Source organism: Corythoichthys intestinalis, chromosome 18, assembly GCF_030265065.1.
Source record: "Corythoichthys intestinalis isolate RoL2023-P3 chromosome 18, ASM3026506v1, whole genome shotgun sequence".
NCBI classification, from domain to species: Eukaryota; Metazoa; Chordata; class Actinopteri; order Syngnathiformes; family Syngnathidae; genus Corythoichthys; species Corythoichthys intestinalis.
Window position 1 is genome coordinate 9748313 of NC_080412.1, and position 20323 is coordinate 9768635.

General features: G+C 40.3%; 6 non-coding genes across 6 annotated transcripts; all 6 read right to left on the reverse strand.

Annotated features, from left to right (window-relative positions):
• Positions 1 to 1938: 1938 nt before the first annotated feature.
• Positions 1939 to 2010, reverse strand: trnae-cuc (transfer RNA glutamic acid (anticodon CUC)). The gene has a single exon. It is a non-coding gene; the product is annotated as a tRNA-Glu (tRNA).
• A 375-nt stretch (positions 2011 to 2385) lies between these two features.
• trnae-uuc (transfer RNA glutamic acid (anticodon UUC)) lies at positions 2386 to 2457 on the reverse strand. The gene has a single exon. It is a non-coding gene; the product is annotated as a tRNA-Glu (tRNA).
• Positions 2458 to 3165: 708 nt separating this feature from the next.
• Positions 3166 to 3237, reverse strand: trnae-cuc (transfer RNA glutamic acid (anticodon CUC)). The gene has a single exon. It is a non-coding gene; the product is annotated as a tRNA-Glu (tRNA).
• Positions 3238 to 6862: 3625 nt separating this feature from the next.
• trnae-cuc (transfer RNA glutamic acid (anticodon CUC)) lies at positions 6863 to 6934 on the reverse strand. Its single transcript has one exon. It is a non-coding gene; the product is annotated as a tRNA-Glu (tRNA).
• A 1158-nt stretch (positions 6935 to 8092) lies between these two features.
• trnae-cuc (transfer RNA glutamic acid (anticodon CUC)) lies at positions 8093 to 8164 on the reverse strand. The gene has a single exon. It is a non-coding gene; the product is annotated as a tRNA-Glu (tRNA).
• Positions 8165 to 10665: 2501 nt separating this feature from the next.
• On the reverse strand, positions 10666 to 10737 carry trnae-uuc (transfer RNA glutamic acid (anticodon UUC)). The gene has a single exon. It is a non-coding gene; the product is annotated as a tRNA-Glu (tRNA).
• Positions 10738 to 20323: the final 9586 nt, after the last annotated feature.

Below are 20323 nucleotides of genomic sequence, written 5' to 3' on the forward strand. Positions count from 1 at the left end.
ATGCCATACCATTGTATTATGACCTAGTCAACTCATTGCATGCCATCGATTATATCCTTTTCATTTGAACTGAAAAACTTCAGTGAAAGCTTTGTTTCAGTGCCATACATCAAGTCCAGGGGTCTGCACGTCCGGTCCTCGAGAACCTCTATGCAGCTTGTTTTCCATGCCTCCCTCCTTGAACACACCTGAACAAAGGATCAGCTCATCAGCAAGCTCTGCAGTAGCCTGATCACGATCCAGGTGTGTTAAAGGAGGCCCTTGTGAAAACTGACATGGAGAATCCTTGTACTAATGTTCTACTTCCCTGACCGGGAATCGAACCGGTGAAAGCGCCGAATCCTAGCCACTAGACCACCAGGGACACATCTGAAACCTTCAGACAACGGATTAGTACATTCATAAATTGACCTCTGATTGTTGACCAACCTAGACAGCATCAATGAGATACTCAGTTGGAGTACCATTGAATTCTGACCTACTCAACTCATAGGTAACCATTCATTATGGCAGATATCCATTTCATTGAACTGAAAAGCTTCCAGTGAATGCCCACAATTCAGTGCCAATCATCTTACCTGATTGTACTTGGTAGATCACAACCTTTCTCAATCAAAATGAAGTGCATGTCTAGGAAAATCAATGGCAGCCCATGTGTTTATAGACATGGAGAGTCCTCGAATGAATGTTTGAATTCCCTGAGCGGCAAATGAACCCGAGCGCCAACTTCTTGCAATGAAACCACTTTTGAGCCTTTAAAAGAACAGACAAGTACCTGGTTTGGTTGACCTCTGATTGTTGAACAACCCAGAAAACCAACAATGGGAAACTCAACTGCAGTACCATTGTATTCTGACCTAATCAACTCATAGACAGCCATTCATTACGACATATATCCAATTCATTGAACTGAAAAGCTGACACTGAATACCCACAATTCAGTGCCATTCACCTTATCTGATTGTACTTGGTAGATCGCAACCTTTCCCAATCAATATGAGGTGCATGTCTAGCGCAGTCAATGGTAGCCCATGCATTTAGAGAGACAGAGAGTCCAGAAAAAAAGTCTACAAATTCCCTGACCGGGAATCGAACCCAGGCCGCGGCGGTGAGAGCGTCGAATCCTAGCCACTAGACAACCAGGGACATGCTAAAACCTTCATACAACAGATTAGATCCTTGATTGACTGACATCTTATTGTTCATGAACCCAGAAAAAATGAGATTATCAAATATCATACCATTGTATTATGACCTAGTCAACTCATTGCATGCCATCGATTATATCCATTTCATTTGAATTGAAAAACTTCCAATGAACGCTTTGTTTCAGTGCCATACATCTAGTCTAGGGGTCTGCACGTCCGGTCCTCGAGAACCTTGATGCAGCTTGTTTTCCATGCCTCCCTCCTTGAACACACCTGAACAAAGGATCAGCTCATCAGCAAGCTCTGCAGTAGCCTGATCACCATCCAGGAGTGTTAAAGGAGGCCCTTGTGAAAATTGACATGGAGAATCCTTGTACTAATGTTCTACTTCCCTGACCGGGAATCGAACACGGGCCGCGGCAGTGAAAGCGCCGAGCCCTTGCTACTATACCACCAGGGACATATCTGAAACCTTCAGACAACGGATTAGTACCTTGATAAATTGACCTCTGATTGTTGACCAACCTAGACATCAACAATGAGATACTCAATTGCAGTACCATTGAATTCTGACCTAATCAACTCATAGGTAACCATTCATTATGGCAAATATCCATTTCATTGAACTGAAAAGCTTCCAGTGAATGCCCACAATTCAGTGCCATTCATCTTATCCGATTCTACTTGGTAGATTGCAACCTTTCCCAATCAAAAACAGGTGCATGTTTTGCACAGTCAATGGTAGCCCATGCATTTAGAGAGATTGAGAGTCCAGGAAAAAGTCTACAACTTCCCTGACCGGGAATCAAACCCGGGCCGCGGCGGTGAGAGCGCCGAATCCTAGCCACTAGACAACCAGGGACATGCTTAAACCTTCAAACAATAGATTAGAACCTTGATTGACTGACATCTTATTGTTCATGAACCCAGAAAAAACGAGATTATCAAACGCCATACCATTGTATTATGACCTAGTCAACTCATTGCATGCCATCGATTATATCCATTTCATTTGAACTGAAAAGCTTCCAGTGAACGCTTATGTTTCAGTGCCATACATCTAATCCAGTGGTCTGCAAGTCCGGTCCTCGAGAACCTCTATGCAGCTTGTTTTCCATGCCTCCCTCCTTGAACACACCTGAACAAAGAATCAGCTCATCAGCAAGCTCTGCAGTAGCCTGATCACGATCCAGATGTGTGAAAATTTACACGGAGAATCCTTGTACTCATGTACTACTTCCCTGACCGGGAATCGAACCCGGGCCGCGGCGGTGAAAGCGCCGAATCCTAGCCACTAGACCACCAGGGACACATTTGAAACCTTCAGACAACGGATTAGTACCTTCATAAGTTGACCTCTGATTGTTGACCAACCTAGACAGCAACAATGAGATACTCAATTGCAGTACCATTGATTTCTGACCTAATCAACTCATAGGTAACCATTCATTATGGCAGATATCCATTTCATTGAACTGAAAAGCTTCCAGTGAATGCCCACAATTCAGTGCCATTCATCTTATCCGATTCTACTTGGTAGATCGCAACCTTTCCCAATCAAAATGAAGTGCATGTCTAGGAAAATCAATGGCAGCCCATGTGTTTATAGAAATGAAGAGTCCTCGAATGAATGTTTGAATTCCCTGAGTGGCAAATGAACCCGAGTGCATACTTCTTGCAATGAAACCACATTTGAGCCTTTAAAAGAACAGACAAGTACCTGGTTTGGTTGACCTCTGATTGTTGAACAACCCAGAAACCAACAATGGGAAACTCAACTGCAGTACCATTGTATTCTGACCTAATCAACTCATAGACAGCCATTCATTACGACATATATCCAATTCATTGTACTGAAAAGCTTCCAGTGAATGCCCACAATTCAGTGCCTCTCATCTTATCCGATTCTACTTGGTAGATTGCAACCTTTCCCAATCAAAAACAGGTGCATGTCTAGCACAGTCAATGGTAGCCCATGCATTTAGAGAGATTGAGAGTCCACAAAATAGACTACAAATTCCCTGACCGGGAATCGAACCCGGGCCGCGGCGGTGAGAGCGCCGAATCCTAGCCACTAGACAACCAGGGACATGCTTAAACTTTTAAACAACAGATTAGGACCTTGATTGACTGACATCTTATTGTTGATGAACCCAGAAAAAACGAGATTATCAAATGCCATACCATTGTATTATGACCTAGTCAACTCATTGCATGCCATCGATTATATCCATTTCATTTGAACTGAAAAACTTCAGTGAAAGCTTTGTTTCAGTGCCATACATCAAGTCCAGGGGTCTGCACGTCCGGTCCTCGAGAACCTCTATGCAGCTTGTTTTCCATGCCTCCCTCCTTGAACACACCTGAACAAAGGATCAGCTCATCAGCAAGCTCTGCAGTAGCCTGATCACGATCCAGGTGTGTTAAAGGAGGCCCTTGTGAAAACTGACATGGAGAATCATTGTACTAATGTTCTACTTCCCTGACCGGGAATCGAACCAGTGAAAGCGCCGAATCCTAGCCACTAGACCACCAGGGACACATCTGAAACCTTCAGACAACGGATTAGTACCTTCATAAATTGACCTCTGATTGTTGACCAACCTAGACAGCATCAATGAGATACTCAATTGCAGTACCATTGAATTCTGACCTACTCAACTCATAGGTAACCATTCATTATGGCAGATATCCATTTAATTGAACTGAAAAGCTTCCAGTGAATGCCCACAATTCAGTGCCATTCATCTTATCCGATTCTACTTGGTAGATTGCAACCTTTCCCAATCAAAAACAGGTGCATGTTTTGCACAGTCAATGGTAGCCCATGCATTTAGAGAGATTGAGAGTCCAGGAAAAAGTCTACAACTTCCCTTACCGGGAATCAAACCCGGGCTGCGGCGGTGAGAGCGCCGCATCCTAGCCACTAGACAACCAGGGACATGCTTAAACCTTCAAACAACAGATTAGAACCTTGATTGACTGACATCTTATTGTTCATGAACCCAGAAAAAACGAGATTATCAAATGCCATACCATTGTATTATGACCTAGTCAACTCATTGCATGCCATCGATTATATCTATTTCATTTGAACTGAAAAGCTTCCAGTGAACGCTTATGTTTCAGTGCCATACATCTAATCCAGGGGTCTGCACGTCCGGTCCTCGAGAACCTCTATGCAGCTTGTTTTCCATGCCTCCCTCCTTGAACACACCTGAACAAAGGATCAGCTCATCAGCAAGCTCTGCAGTAGCCTGATCACGATCCAGGTGTGTTAAAGGAGGCCCTTGTGAAAACTCACATGGAGAATCCTTGTACTAATGTTCTACTTCCCTGACCGGGAATCGAACCGGTGAAAGCGCCGAATCCTAGCCACTAGACCACCAGGGACACATCTGAAACCTTCAGACAACGGATTAGTACCTTCATAAATTGACCTCTGATTGTTGACCAACCTAGACAGCATCAATGAGATACTCAATTGCAGTACCATTGAATTCTGACCTACTCAACTCATAGGTAACCATTCATTATGGCAGATATCCATTTCATTGAACTGAAAAGCTTCCAGTGAATGCCCACAATTCAGTGCCAATCATCTTACCTGATTGTACTTGGTAGATCACAACCTTTCTCAATCAAAATGAAGTGCATGTCTAGGAAAATCAATGGCAGCCCATGTGTTTATAGACATGGAGAGTCCTCGAATGAATGTTTGAATTCCCTGAGCGGCAAATGAACCCGAGCGCCAACTTTTTGCAATGAAACCACTTTTGAGCCTTTAAAAGAACAGACAAGTACCTGGTTTGGTTGACCTCTGATTGTTGAACAACCCAGAAAACCAACAATGGGAAACTCAACTGCAGTACCATTGTATTCTGACCTAATCAACTCAGAGACAGCCATTCATTACGACATATATCCAATTCATTGAACTGAAAAGCTGACACTGAATACCCACAATTCAGTGCCATTCACCTTATCTGATTGTACTTGGTAGATCGCAACCTTTCCCAATCAATATGAGGTGCATGTCTAGCGCAGTCAATGGTAGCCCATGCATTTAGAGAGACAGAGAGTCCAGAAAAAAAGTCTACAAATTCCCTGACCGGGAATCGAACCCAGGCCGCGGCGGTGAGAGCGTCGAATCCTAGCCACTAGACAACCAGGGACATGCTAAAACCTTCATACAACAGATTAGATCCTTAATTGACTGACATCTTATTGTTCATGAACCCAGAAAAAATGAGATTATCAAATGCCATACCATTGTATTATGACCTAGTCAACTCATTGCATGCCATCGATTATATCCATTTCATTTGAACTGAAAAACTTCCAATGAACGCTTTGTTTCAGTGCCATACATCTAGTCTAGGGGTCTGCACGTCCGGTCCTCGAGAACCTTGATGCAGCTTGTTTTCCATGCCTCCCTCCTTGAACACACCTGAACAAAGGATCAGCTCATCAGCAAGCTCTGCAGTAGCCTGATCACGATCCAGGTGTGTTAAAGGAGGCCCTTGTGAAAACTGACATGGAGAATCCTTGTACTAATGTTCTACTTCCCTGACCGGGAATCGAACCGGTGAAAGCGCCGAATCCTAGCCACTAGACCACCAGGGACACATCTGAAACCTTCAGACAACGGATTAGTACATTCATAAATTGACCTCTGATTGTTGACCAACCTAGACAGCATCAATGAGATACTCAATTGCAGTACCATTGATTTCTGACCTAATCAACTCATAGGTAACCATTCATTATGGCAGATATCCATTTCATTGAACTGAAAAGCTTCCAGTGAATGCCCACAATTCAGTGCCATTCAGCTCATCAGCAAGCTCTGCAGTAGCCTGATCACCATCCAGGAGTGTTAAAGGAGGCCCTTGTGAAAATCGACATGGAGAATCCTTGTACTAATGTTCTACTTCCCTGACCGGGAATCGAACACGGGCCGCGGCAGTGAAAGCGCCGAGCCCTTGCCACTATACCACCAGGGACATATCTGAAACCTTCAGACAACGGATTAGTACCTTCATAAGTTGACCTCTGATTGTTGACCAACCTAGACAGCAACAATGAGATACTCAATTGCAGTACCATTGATTTCTGACCTAATCAACTCATAGGTAACCATTCATTATGGCAGATATCCATTTCATTGAACTGAAAAGCTTCCAGTGAATGCCCACAATTCAGTGCCATTCATCTTATCCGATTGTACTTGGTAGATCGCAACCTTTCCCAATCAAAATGAAGTGCATGTCTAGGAAAATCAATGGCAGCCCATGTGTTTATAGAAATGAAGAGTCCTCGAATGAATGTTTGAATTCCCTGAGTGGCAAATGAACCCGAGTGCCAACTTCTTGCAATGAAACCACATTTGAGCCTTTAAAAGAACAGACAAGTACCTGGTTTGGTTGACCTCTGATTGTTGAACAACCCAGAAACCAACAATGGGAAACTCAACTGCAGTACCATTGTATTCTGACCTAATCAACTCATAGACAGCCATTCATTACGACATATATCCAATTCATTGTACTGAAAAGCTTCCAGTGAATGCCCACAATTCAGTGCCTCTCATCTTATCCGATTCTACTTGGTAGATTGCAACCTTTCCCAATCAAAAACAGGTGCATGTCTAGCACAGTCAATGGTAGCCCATGCATTTAGAGAGATTGAGAGTCCACAAAATAGACTACAAATTCCCTGACCGGGAATCGAACCCGGGCCGCGGCGGTGAGAGCGCCGAATCCTAGCCACTAGACAACCAGGGACATGCTTAAACTTTTAAACAACAGATTAGGACCTTGATTGACTGACATCTTATTGTTGATGAACCCAGAAAAAACGAGATTATCAAATGCCATACCATTGTATTATGACCTAGTCAACTCATTGCATGCCATCGATTATATCCATTTCATTTGAACTGAAAAACTTCAGTGAAAGCTTTGTTTCAGTGCCATACATCAAGTCCAGGGGTCTGCACGTCCGGTCCTCGAGAACCTCTATGCAGCTTGTTTTCCATGCCTCCCTCCTTGAACACACCTGAACAAAGGATCAGCTCATCAGCAAGCTCTGCAGTAGCCTGATCACGATCCAGGTGTGTTAAAGGAGGCCCTTGTGAAAACTGACATGGAGAATCCTTGTACTAATGTTCTACTTCCCTGACCGGGAATCGAACCGGTGAAAGCGCCGAATCCTAGCCACTAGACCACCAGGGACACATCTGAAACCTTCAGACAACGGATTAGTACATTCATAAATTGACCTCTGATTGTTGACCAACCTAGACAGCATCAATGAGATACTCAATTGCAGTACCATTGAATTCTGACCTACTCAACTCATAGGTAACCATTCATTATGGCAGATATCCATTTCATTGAACTGAAAAGCTTCCAGTGAATGCCCACAATTCAGTGCCAATCATCTTACCTGATTGTACTTGGTAGATCACAACCTTTCTCAATCAAAATGAAGTGCATGTCTAGGAAAATCAATGGCAGCCCATGTGTTTATAGAAATGAAGAGTCCTCGAATGAATGTTTGAATTCCCTGAGTGGCAAATGAACCCGAGTGCCAACTTCTTGCAATGAAACCACATTTGAGCCTTTAAAAGAACAGACAAGTACCTGGTTTGGTTGACCTCTGATTGTTGAACAACCCAGAAACCAACAATGGGAAACTCAACTGCAGTACCATTGTATTCTGACCTAATCAACTCATAGACAGCCATTCATTACGACATATATCCAATTCATTGTACTGAAAAGCTTCCAGTGAATGCCCACAATTCAGTGCCTCTCATCTTATCCGATTCTACTTGGTAGATTGCAACCTTTCCCAATCAAAAACAGGTGCATGTCTAGCACAGTCAATGGTAGCCCATGCATTTAGAGAGATTGAGAGTCCACAAAATAGACTACAAATTCCCTGACCGGGAATCGAACCCGGGCCGCGGCGGTGAGAGCGCCGAATCCTAGCCACTAGACAACCAGGGACATGCTTAAACTTTTAAACAACAGATTAGGACCTTGATTGACTGACATCTTATTGTTGATGAACCCAGAAAAAACGAGATTATCAAATGCCATACCATTGTATTATGACCTAGTCAACTCATTGCATGCCATCGATTATATCCATTTCATTTGAACTGAAAAACTTCAGTGAAAGCTTTGTTTCAGTGCCATACATCAAGTCCAGGGGTCTGCACGTCCGGTCCTCGAGAACCTCTATGCAGCTTGTTTTCCATGCCTCCCTCCTTGAACACACCTGAACAAAGGATCAGCTCATCAGCAAGCTCTGCAGTAGCCTGATCACGATCCAGGTGTGTTAAAGGAGGCCCTTGTGAAAACTGACATGGAGAATCCTTGTACTAATGTTCTACTTCCCTGACCGGGAATCGAACCGGTGAAAGCGCCGAATCCTAGCCACTAGACCACCAGGGACACATCTGAAACCTTCAGACAACGGATTAGTACATTCATAAATTGACCTCTGATTGTTGACCAACCTAGACAGCATCAATGAGATACTCAATTGCAGTACCATTGAATTCTGACCTACTCAACTCATAGGTAACCATTCATTATGGCAGATATCCATTTCATTGAACTGAAAAGCTTCCAGTGAATGCCCACAATTCAGTGCCAATCATCTTACCTGATTGTACTTGGTAGATCACAACCTTTCTCAATCAAAATGAAGTGCATGTCTAGGAAAATCAATGGCAGCCCATGTGTTTATAGACATGGAGAGTCCTCGAATGAATGTTTGAATTCCCTGAGCGGCAAATGAACCCGAGCGCCAACTTCTTGCAATGAAACCACTTTTGAGCCTTTAAAAGAACAGACAAGTACCTGGTTTGGTTGACCTCTGATTGTTGAACAACCCAGAAAACCAACAATGGGAAACTCAACTGCAGTACCATTGTATTCTGACCTAATCAACTCATAGACAGCCATTCATTACGACATATATCCAATTCATTGAACTGAAAAGCTGACACTGAATACCCACAATTCAGTGCCATTCACCTTATCTGATTGTACTTGGTAGATCGCAACCTTTCCCAATCAATATGAGGTGCATGTCTAGCGCAGTCAATGGTAGCCCATAGATTTAGAGAGACAGAGAGTCCAGAAAAAAAGTCTACAAATTCCCTGACCGGGAATCGAACCCAGGCCGCGGCAGTGAGAGCGTCGAATCCTAGCCACTAGACAACCAGGGACATGCTAAAACCTTCATACAACAGTTTGGATCCTTAATTGACTGACATCTTATTGTTCATGAACCCAGAAAAAATTAGATTATCAAATGCCATACCATTGTATTATGACCTAGTCAACTCATTGCATGCCATCGATTATATCCATTTCATTTGAACTGAAAAACTTCCAATGAACGCTTTGTTTCAGTGCCATACATCTAGTCTAGGGGTCTGCACGTCCGGTCCTCGAGAACCTTGATGCAGCTTGTTTTCCATGCCTCCCTCCTTGAACACACCTGAACAAAGGATCAGCTCATCAGCAAGCTCTGCAGTAGCCTGATCACCATCCAGGAGTGTTAAAGGAGGCCCTTGTGGAAATTGACATGGAGAATCCTTGTACTAATGTTCTACTTCCCTGACCGGGAATCGAACACGGGCCGCGGCAGTGAAAGCGCCGAGCCCTTGCCACTATACCACCAGGGACATATCTGAAACCTTCAGACAACGGATTAGTACCTTGATAAATTGACCTCTGATTGTTGACCAACCTAGACATCAACAATGAGATACTCAATTGCAGTACCATTGAATTCTGACCTAATCAACTCATAGGTAACCATTCATTATGGCAGATATCCATTTCATTGAACTGAAAAGCTTCCAGTGAATGCCCACAATTCAGTGCCATTCATCTTATCCGATTCTACTTGGTAGATTGCAACCTTTCCCAATCAAAAACAGGTGCATGTTTTGCACAGTCAATGGTAGCCCATGCATTTAGAGAGATTGAGAGTCCAGGAAAAAGTCTACAACTTCCCTGACCGGGAATCGAACCCGGGCCGCGGGGGTGAGAGCGCCGAATCCTAGCCACTAGATAACCAGGGACATGCTTAAATCTTCAAACAACAGATTAGAACCTTGATTGACTGACATCTTATTGTTCATGAATCCAGAAAAAACGAGATTATCAAATGCCATACCATTGTATTATGACCTAGTCAACTCATTGCATGCCATCGATTATATCCATTTCATTTGAACTGAAAAGCTTCCAGTGAACGCTTATGTTTCAGTGCCATACATCTAGTCTAGGGGTCTGCACGTCCGGTCCTCAAGAACCTCTATGCAGCTTGTTTTCCATGCCTCCCTCCTTGAACACACCTGAACAAAGGATCAGCTCATCAGCAAGCTCTGCAGTAGCCTGATCACGATCCAGATTATTTGATTCAGGTGTGTAAAAGGGGGCCCTTGTGGAAATTGACACGGAGAATCCTTGTACTAATGTTCTACTTCCCTGACCGGGAATCGAACCCAGGCCGCGGCGGTGAAAGTGCCGAATCCTAGCCACTAGACCACCAAGGACACATTTGAATCCTTTAGACAACGAATTAGTACCTTCATAAATTGACCTCTGATTGTTGACCCACCTAGACAGCAACAATGAGATACTCAATTGCAGTAGCATTGAATTCTGACCTAATCAACTCATAGGTAACCATTCATTATGGCAGATATCCATTTCATTGAACTGAAAAGCTTCCAGTGAATGCCCACAATTCAGTGCCATTCATCTTATCCGATTGTACTTGGTAGATCGCAACCTTTCCCAATCAACAGGCAGGAAGATATCTGTCACAATTAAAAATTAATTCATGTCGAAAGAACCTGAAAACCTTCACGCACGGAAAGGACAACACCCTCGGCTGGGATGAATCTCGGACCAGTTAAAGCCAACGGGTGCACCCACTCTGCGTCCAAGTGGGGACTGAATCCGCCCTCCTATCATCTAATCTCCGATCATCTAATCTTCGGACAACCTGGCCCCCACTCCTGACACCCGGGTCACCCTGCAGCCCCACCGGATCGGCGAGTCACCCAGCTCACGATGTTAATCATGGTACCCGCATGTTATTAAAAGTATTAAAAAAAGCATTGACTTTAGTTTTCCATTATTAAAGGTATTAAAAGTATTAAATTAGCTGTCGTAAGTCTGGAATTTTTTCACCGTGGGTTTATTTTGAGGAACATCTCAGTGCAACCTAAATTATATCCGTGACAAAGTTTTTTTTTTTTTTTAATCCATAATGAAGATGACGCGTAGAAATTTTACGATCCACTGCACTACAAATCCTAATGCACCTCGTGCGTGCGCGCTGTTAGCATCATTAGCATCAACATCACAACAGCAGGCAATCGCACAGTACTGTGTGCTAATGTAAGGAACTGCTCAGATGCCTTAGTTGTTATGTTCGACGAAAGCCTCAACAAGACAACCAAGTCCAAACAGTTGGACCTGCATGTGAGGTATTGGATCAGCGACCAAGTCATATCCAGATACTTTGGGTCTCAGTTTATGGGTCATGCAAAGGCAGTGGACCTGCTTAACATTTCAAAGTAAGTTGCCAATTTCTCCAATTAAAATGTGTTAGATGCAATAATGTATTTCTGTACGGTTTGCCTTTCGAATGAATGTGAATTTCGTAGTTTTAACACAAGTTAGCCATGTTCAATGGGGTATTGGCAGGTGCATTAGCCTTAGCATGGATAAACCGGAGTCGTAGATCCACCATCACCCTCAGATACACAACACGGTTGGCACTATTATTGGAACGGGTGCGGGGTAACGTTGATCTGAATAACATGGCATGGTGATAGGCAAATTATAATGTAGGTGATAGTAAAACACCTCCTGGTATATTTAAATGTTTTTCTTGATAGAATAAGAGCATGGATTTTCTCTATCTGATTAAAAGAAATGTCTTCAATAGCTAACAAAGGATTAACATGTGTTTTGTATACTTCTTGTAATGTGATTAGAAAAAAACAATTACCAAGGGAAATGGTCACGTGTAGCTTTTTTATTTTGTGGTAATTAATGGTAAACTACTGCCATTTAGTGGCTGTTTTTTAAACTTTCACAAGATTTTCCCAAGCACTTTACAGTTAAGGTGACCAACTTGACAATCACCAACCTACCACCTTGACTAGGTCATCTTAAAATGGAAACCTGTTGTACTGCAAATGTAATTTCTGAAGTTGCTTTACAAAAATAGTGCAAAATCCATTTTATCTTGGGGGGGGGGGGGGGGGGGGATCTGAAAGACCTTATATTCAAATGTGTTTTAATTGTATCTTCAGTAAATGTGCATTCTTTTGTCAAACACACTTAGTAATTGAGGTTAAATTTGATGTTCAGTGCTTTATTTTTTTAATATGATTCAATATTATCTAAATAATGGGTGTGAGAAAAGTTAATTTTCAATTGAAATGGCATTAAAAAAGGTCTTAAAAGTCTTGAATTTAGATTTATCAATCCTGGGGGGACCCTGTTAATGAAGGCCGTGCCTTGGTGGTTGGTGTGTTGGTTCCTGTCAACAAATTGTCATCACTTATCATCTAAATTGATCATATTTGTAATCTTACCAGCTGGAGAACCCCAATAGCATCTATATTCAAACTCCTGGAATATATAATGTGACAAATCATTATCATCCGGGAGAGCAATAACTCCTGTTTCTTCGTACCATATTAATAACACAAAAACTAAATCCCTTCCATTTAAAAATTGGGAGAATAATATGTTTGTAAAAGATTTAATTTATCTGCATATTCCTGAATTTGTAGGGTCTTATTATCTGTATGCTTTCAGTTGAACAGATAGCACAGATCCATCAAACCTTCACAATAAAAACTATCCATAAATCAGTAGACAATTGAATCCCCATCAATTAGTCGTTTGGGACAGCCCTATTTATGTCTGCTGCTACTTTTTGGAAAGGCTTGTCTGCATGAATTGACTGGAGTGGCGCACACTCCTGTGGAACGGGGGAACCTCGTTTTTGACAAGGGAGGCACTCCGAACAAAATGTGTGCAAATCACGAGACATGTATGGACAATAACAGATGTGTCTTAGCTCTTTGAAGGGTACGGCTGAATGAGCAGCGCCAGCAGAAAATGGGAAACCCACCCCCATAATCCTGATGTGGACACACTTGTAAACAATGTAGAATAAACTATATATATGTGAACCCATTTATCCCACTAAAATGTAAATTCTATTACCCTTTTCCCCTGTATATATTATGTCATGTTTAATTTTATATTACTAAATACTGCATTATATTTATACGTTATATGCATGGGTTTATTTACCCAGATTTACTAGTGTGTTCATTAAGGCAAGTGTGTTATGTCTTGCATATTGTTTTGTAAAAAAAAAAAAAAAAAAAAAAATACTGACTTACTGATTCTTTGTGCTAAACAGTAGTACTGGGCATTAAAGTAAACATGAAATTGTAGAAATCAAGGGTGGTCTACTATTTTTTTTTTTTACATGACTATATGTCATGTGAAGAGGAAAAATTAGCCTGCATTTTGTACTGCTACTTCACTAGGCCTAGTAAATATTTGACCATTTATAAACTATACATATTGACAAAGGAAAAGAGGTTAACCCTTGAGAGTCGAAGGACGCGCCGGCGCGTCCTCAGCGCACGTCGTCTTTGAAGCGCCCTCACGTTTTAATTACGTCACCCACATGCCGTTGGTTGGTCTCGCTTTAAAGTGCGGAAGTTGCGGTTTACTCTCGTTATTATTTGAAGTCAATCGACCAACTAAAACGTGAGTTATTGTCATTTAAGTTTTATAGTTTTATTGTTCCTCAAAAAAACATTAAAACGCTGCATGGATCATTTGTTTATGTCTATATTTCCATCATTTCTTGTCCTTTTTCAAAACGGAAGCTCCATAAAAAAACACAAATCAAACGAACCCTTTCGAAGTCACAGTGGAAGCACAAAATGCGTTTTTTTTTTTTTTTTTTTATAACTGCCGTGCGAGGTTCCACCGAACAAGAGGGAGGAGTGTTCTGAAGCAGCGAGGTGGCGAGCGACGGCCGTTTGATTCGAGCGAGCGACTTTGTGTGACTTTGAGAATGAACGGAAAACTAAATTTAGCGCAAGCAATTGTGCTTTTTGATCAACTTGAGGAAGAGGATGGTCCAAATTCGTCATCATCGTCTTCTTCGGAAGAGTCCTTGAGTGAAGATAGTGACGGATTTGAACACGTGGGTGACGCCATCGACGAGCAGAGGTAAGCCAACTCACTTTTTTTTTTATGCTGAAAACGTTTCTTTTGAAAGTTCCTTTTGATATTGCAAGACAAAGTTAATTTTGATGCAATATAAGTGTGTGTTTGTGTATATAATAATAAAATGTGCATATCAGATCAAAGTCGTATGTGCACTGTGTGTATCCCAGGCAGGAATTTATAATTTGTGGTGTTCTTCTTTCTATATGAAGATTAGGGATGTGGCACATATTCAGCTATGGTATTCTATTCGAGGCCTCAACTAAGCCAAAGCAGCAATGCACAATCCATGTGCCTGTCACCATCTGTGACGGGGCAGAAGGGAGAAGCAAAGCAACTCAAGGCTGGAGGAAATGCCAGCAGTGCGCAAAGGGTGGAAAGAGGACCGACACCCCATGGAAGTGTGGGCTGTGTGATGTAGCCCTGTGTCTAATTCCAGGACGAAACTGCTTTTCGGAGTGGCATGCCTGAAAAAAATTTAACTTGTTAATTGTAAATATTTTTGAAAATACTTTTTTTTCCAATGTTATATATATATATATTTTTTTCCCACAATCAGTCTTCTCAATTATTTGTGTATATAAATGTGTGTTCAAGAAGCTTGATTGTGTGTACATAGTTTTCATCAGGTGATGGGCTGCAATACCTAAACTCATAAAGAGATGGCCTCGAAACACTTTTTGTGTTAGATGGTATATATTTTTTCACTATTCTTCACTGTTTGGTCTGCTGTATATAACCTGTTTTGACTAGAGCATGTATAAAGGCAAAAAACGCCTATGGCTATACCTGGTGTTTATGTTGAATTGTCAAATATAAGACTATTTATTCTAAATTTTTTGGGTTGAATGTTCATCCTAACATGTTGAATAAATATTATAAAGTTTCAAAACGGTTCGTTACGCATGTTTGGTTGTCAATTGGACATCAATATTAAAAATTTTGACAAAACGATTTTGGAATTTTTTTGGTCTTTTTGGGCCCAAAATGATGATTTATAATTGGTCAGTGAAGGAAACAACAGTTTGAACATGAAGTTCAAGGTGTCACAAAAAAAGGGACCAAACCAGGCCATCGTAAACAATTCTTTCTTTGAAATATAAAGGCAACTTCAAAAGCATGCAAAATCAGACAAAATAGGCCCAGACCTTAAAGGGTTAAGGAATGAAATAGAAACTGGGAAACCCGCCCCCATAAAAATAATCTGGATGTGGACACACTTGTAAATAATGTAGAATAAACTAAATATATGAACCCATTTATCCCACTAAAATGTATATTCTATTACCCTTTCCCCTGTATATATTATGTCATGTTTAATTTTATATGACTAAATACTGCATTATATTTGTACGTCATTTGCATGTTTTTATTTACCCAAATTTACTAGTGGGTTCATTAAGGCAAGTGTGTTATGTCTTGCATATTGTTTTGTAAAAATTACTCACTGATTCTTTGTGCTAAACAGTAGTACTGGGCATTAAAGTAAACATGAAATTGTAGAAATCAAGGGTGGTCTTATATTTTTTATTTTCTCTGACTATATGCCATGTAAAAAGGAACATTTAGCCTGGATTTTGTACTGGTACTTCACTAGGCCTAGTAAGTATTTGACCATTTATAAACTATGTAGTACATATTGACAAATGAAAAGAGGTTAAGGAATGAAGAAGAAACTGGGAAACCCGCCCCTGTAAAAATAATCTGGATGTGGACACACTTGTAAATAATGTAGAATGAACTGTAACTATGTGAACCCATATATCCCACCAAAATGTAAATTCTATTACCCTTTTCCCCTGTATATATTATGTCATGTTTAATTTTATATGAGTAAATACTGCATTATATTTGTACGTTTTTTGCATGTTGTTTACCCAAATTTACTAGTGTTCATTAAGGTAAGGTGTGTTATGTCTTGCATATTGTTTTGCAAATAAATACTGACTCACTGATTCTTTGTGCTAAACATATTTGTTAAGTAATATAAAGTAGTACTGGGTATTAAAGTGAACATGAAATTGTAGAAATCAAGGGTGGTCTAATATTTTTTTCCATGACTATATGTCATTTAAAGAGGAAAATTTAGACTTCATTTTGTACTGCTTTACTTCAGTAGGCCTTGTACATATTAGACCATTTCTAAACTATACATATTGACAGGGCCGGCCCAGCCTATACGCAGACTATGCAGCTGCTTAAGGCCCCTGACCACCAGGGGGGCCCCAATCTGGCAATTGTTTAATTTGTGTTCTATTTTGTTTACTACAATTTGCTTTATTTGGCTTTTGTGAGTTTTGAGACTTGATTACAAGCTTAAAAAAATAAAAGTTCTTCCTTAACTTCTTTCTTTCCTCTTTTAGAAAAAGGTTTGGCGCTATTTACTGTAAATACTGACAATCATTTGGGGTGAGAAGTTTGAAGTATGCAGTGCAACAAAATCTGATTAATATACAAAATATGGATGTATGGGTTGGATTGCATGTATGGGTTTCACAGTACACTGTGACGAAATGGTGGGCCAAAAACATGGGCCCCTTTGCATTATTTTGCTTAGGGCCCCCAAATGGCCTGCCCCACAGTACACGTTTTTGTTGACAAATATTTTCCTGGGCTGAATTTTGTTCCACGTAATCATATGTTGTACTTTGGGTGATTCAAAGGAGCTCTTGAGAAGTATCTCAGTATGGAATTGGAGGTGGAGTGCCGTCATCTTCACAAGATGATGATTTCCCCAAATGTACAATTCAAGGTAATGCTTGACAATGTCGTGTACATAGTTAAGAGATCAAGAATAAAGAAAGATGCATATAAGGTTACAATTTTAATAGTTTTACAAAAATATGGGCCCCTTGGTATTAATTTGCTTAGGGCCCCCAAATGGCCTGCATATTGGCAAATGAAATGAATAGGATAAGGAATGAAGTTGTCCGGATAGTGTAATTGTGTTCAATATTCAATGCCTTCACTATCAACTGCTGCTACTTCAATTATTTGCACTGCCTGAACATAGGATTACCTCATACATATTTTATATTAATTTAGATCTTATACTTTATTCTTGCAAGCCACTGTCGAGATTTTTTTTACTTGTCCTGCACTGTAAAGGAAGATGCTCCAAGTTCATTGTACAACCGTATAATGACAATAAAGGGCTATTTTATTCTATTCTATTCTAATGAATGAAAAGCAAATCAAATGGAAAAATACATTATTTATCTAAGGGGTAACTTGCTTTCAAGGAATCAATTGAAACAATCGAGGAATCTAAATATATGACATAATTTGAATGTTCTAAAATGAAAGTATTTGCTCTCCGATGAAGGACTACGTAACGGGTACATTGTGGAAGGCTGACGTAAGAATGGCGAACACACGGCCTTATAAATGAAGGGTCGCGGGTTCGACACAGCCCGTGACATATATATTTTTACTAATCCATAAAATACAATATGCTAAAATGTTATTTGGGCTTTCTCCATTTACTATTTTACCCAAAATTCTGCCGCTTTCAGGTGTGTGCGGGAGGCTCAAAGTTTGTGCTCTATCCTGATGAGCGCTCTACCATGTGATCTAATCCCACGTTGAGTGGACCAAATTCATTTATATTTCAGTCAGCAGAAACTGTCAAAACCGAATTGTTTTGATTAGACAGACGCAGTTTACTTTTACCTGGCGACTTCCGCATTTAATTAATTTTGAATGCACGTATCCTCGATATCAGTATGCAGGGGTGAAAGTGGGCCAGAACGGTCAGGAACGCAGTTCCGGTATAAGATTCAGCGCCAGAACGCAGTTCCGGTATAAGATTCAGGGCCAGAATGTTGTTCCGGTACACGGTGCTTTAATTCCGAAAAAATGACGATAAACTGTCAAAACAAACGCTATGTAAAAAAAAAAAAAAAAATGCTAAACTGCCACTCATGCATTTCATCTCCAAGAAGAAAACAATCTACCAACATCAGATTTACATACACAAGTGTTAACAACAAGCATAATAAAGTGCTTGTGTAGCATAATCCGTTTCCACCAATATTTATTATTTATTTTATTCCATGGACGGCATGGAGGTTTCCCCAGCTGCTGCAGTTATCTGAGTCTGACGATGATGAGTCACGTCAATGTGTGAATGCAAAACGCCTGGACTTATTTATCCGTTCAATTGGCTGACATATTGACATGTGATCAGCAGAGATAGTTACCTCTGATTGGTTCAAATGGGCATGTTTTCTGGAACAGCAAAAAAAAAAAACAACAACAACAAAAAAGGTTGTTGAATTGATACGACCAAAAAAAGGGCAATCCAACATAAAATGGATCAAATCTTTAAGAGCAAGGAAAGAGTTGAGGAGGCTTATTTATCATATTTAGTTTTATTTGCTCTGATTGGGAGGTTCACAACTTCTTAGCTGTCATTGTGCACCTTGGACTTATATTTGTTCATTTATGTTTGGCAACTTATTCATTTCCTTATGATTTAGAAAAGTCAATGTTTGCGCCATCTTCAAAATATATTCTATTTAACTCTGCATAATATAAGTCATTTGTACTTATTTTTTTAATGTATGTTACTTATATCTTTGTTATTAAAAGCCACTTTCACCCCTGTACGTATGTCCCTCAACGACTTCAGAATTCGATTAATTTTCTTTCAATTGCTGCCGCTTTGCAAAATGCTTGTAGGTCTACAGCGCCGCTTTGTGGACAATAGTGTGTACCACATATGCCCTAACTTCCAATCGATTAATGAACTTTGTTGCTTTGCTCACACGCTTGACGCTTGACACATTCCAACTGGAACTGCCAATATGATCATGTACTGTATATGTATATGGTGGAAAACACTCAGGTGACTTGAAGTTCCGCTCTGAGACCCCCACTTTTGCCAAATTTCAAAATTGTCTGATATGCCGGCATCATTGGAAAGCTTAAAAATCACAATTTTCTGGGGGAAGAAACATTTTGAACAGGAGGGCTTTTTTTTGTTTTGTTTGTTTGTTTTTGTTTTGTTGTTTTTTTTAAACAGCAAAACCCTAACTGGAGGCGAGAGCACACGAGAACATAATTAAAGACACCATGATTTTAACAAGATATTATCGCGTACTTACTTCTTTTCAATCCAAAAACTCCATGTAGCATGTATCACAGAGTGTCAAGACACAGCTGTGAATGGCCACAGCTGGATTTTGGGGGGATTTCATGGGTGAAACATGATCATATAACGAGGGTCGCGATGCAGAAATCGCAGACATCAAGGAGTGGTCGAGATTTTCTTTTTCATATACGTATTTACCCTTTTAAACATTTTTTTCCTACTTTGTTTGGATTGATTAGTTATCATCTAAAATATTGGGGAAAACAGACGATAATGAAAAAAATACAATTAAGTGATAGTTATGAGGTAGATATCCGTGACTTTTTTTAAAGACGCCATTTTTTAAATTTTGTGACGTAATTTGTTTAAAAGTTCAAAATATGTAAGTGAATATTTTTAAAAAACAATTTTTTTTTTTTAAACTAAATATTAGACATCAATTAATGATTCTAAGTTAAAAATGACAGACATTTCGAATAATAAATAAATAATAAATCTTTGATAGGTTGGGGGAAAAAAGCGGTTGCATGACGTCTGTAAACAGGGGTTTCCAGGGTAAAACGGACAAATTAAAAATAGTTCATGGGCTTATTGTGCCATGAATCTGCTATGGCAGCATATAGACATATTGTTCTATCAAACACAGCAGTTATTTTGGCTTAAAATACAGCAGTTTTTTTAAAGTGGGGTGCAAGAGCAGAAACTGTTTTTTCATCTTGTCTGTGTTTTCCGCCATATGTAGACTCATTTTCTGATATTGATTT